This window comes from Orycteropus afer, unplaced genomic scaffold, assembly GCF_000298275.1.
Source record: "Orycteropus afer afer isolate SDZICR_OR568_19922 unplaced genomic scaffold, OryAfe1.0 scaffold00055, whole genome shotgun sequence".
NCBI classification, from domain to species: Eukaryota; Metazoa; Chordata; class Mammalia; order Tubulidentata; family Orycteropodidae; genus Orycteropus; species Orycteropus afer.
The window spans coordinates 6,376,111-6,377,856 of record NW_006921642.1 but is presented as its reverse complement, the minus strand read 5'-3'; the positions used below and the strand labels follow the sequence as shown (position 1 = coordinate 6,377,856).

General features: G+C 38.7%; 1 protein-coding gene across 1 annotated transcript in view; it reads right to left on the bottom strand.

Annotated features, from left to right (window-relative positions):
* The window catches only part of NALF1 (NALCN channel auxiliary factor 1), a 989,305-nt gene that overhangs the window by 416,012 nt on the left and 571,547 nt on the right, over positions 1–1,746 (bottom strand). The gene's annotated exons all lie outside the window — the stretch shown is intronic.

Here is a 1,746-nt window from a genome sequence, read left to right as displayed (position 1 = left end):
AAACCCACCAGCCACTCCTCGGAAGGAAGGTTGGGCAATCCTACTTCTGTAGTGATACTGCCTTGGAAACCCAAGGAGGGGTCACTATGAGTTGGGGCCGACTTGACGGCACATAACAACAACAACATAAATGTATATCTGTATCTATCTTATCTATCTATAAAAGAATCAAAACCAAACCCACTTTCATCAAGTTAATTCTGACTCATAGTGATCCTATAGGACAGAATAAAACTGCCCCATAGGGTTCCAAGGCTGTAAATCTTTACAGAAGCAGACTGTCACATCTTTCTATCTATGTGTTCATACACATGTACCTTTTTACAAAATTGGAAATTATACAAAATTGGAAATATACTGTGGTGGTTATATGTTGTGTCAACTTGGCTGGGACTAGTTGAGTGGCTGGGCAGCTGGTAGTAGTTATTCTCCATGATGAGACTGGCAATCTACTCCATGATGGGATCTACCACAAGCAACTGAGTGGAAGAAAGGTTGGGTAATCTATTTCCCAAGTGATTCTGAGGTAATACTGCCTCAGAACCCAAGGAGGAGCCATTATGAGTCGGATCCAATTTGGAGGCAGTGCGTTTTGCATTTTGATGGTTAAGAAAATAAAAAAAAAAAAGGAAGTCCTAGTGGCATAAAGGGTAAAGTGCTTCATTGCTAACTGAAAGGTTGGCTGTTTGAACCCACTCAGAGGTACCTTGGAAGCATCTGTGATCTGCTTCTGAAAGCTCACAGCTTAAAAACACTGTGGAATACAGTTCTACCCTGAAGCATAAGGGGTTGCTGGGAGTTGAAATTTACTTGGCAGCATTTTTTTTTTTTTTTTTTCTTTTCCCAAATGGCAAAACCCTCATCTTCTACATTGTTCTACAATACTATTTATGACCTCTGTAAGAAAAAAAAAAAGGAAGCCTTCTAAATAATTATGGAGTAAGTCAGTTGCCCAGAAACATTTATGATTTAAGAATTCTGAAAATGTCTGAAATAATCATGATTAATATTGATTCAATAGCATATGACTAGCTCCTTGAGAGTAGAAACAGTGACGTTTTTTTTCTCACAATTGTACACTTAGCACCTAGCAGAATACTTGACAAAGAGCAAATGTAAAATCAATATTGGTCTGATGAATAAAGAAAGTACTACATAGGTGTTTTGCATTTCAAAAACAGTATCTTCTGCCCTCTTCACGAACAAGAATGCATTTCCTTTTCTGAGTTTTCCAAGGTGATTTAAGGAAAGAGTGGCTGATAGCTAAGTTATAAAATAGTAAAGTTATAGGTTCTAAGTTTCCTCATTATTATTTTTTTTTTCCTTAGCAAGATCACTCAAAACTCTGGTTGCCTTCATATTGCCTAGGGCCTTTGTCTGCAGAACTCTATGGAACTAGGTCTAAATGAGGCTTCAGACTCTTAATTTCTTCTCTCCTCTCCTGAACAAAACTGACTATTCTGAGTCTTGTCACCCTGGGAAGCTTACATGTATTCATAGAAACTATAAATACATCAAGTTTTTGTGCTCTAAATGGTAATAATGAGAATTAACTTTCATTGAGATTAGCAGTATGCTAGGTACTATTCTAAGTTGTGGGAGCTGTGGGAGCTCTGGTGGCATAGTGCCTAAGGCATTTGACTGCTAAGCAGAAGGCTGTGGTTCAAACCCACCAGCCACTCCTCAGAAGGAAGATGGGGCAATCTACTTCCATAGTGATACTGCTTCAGAAACCCAAGGAGGGTC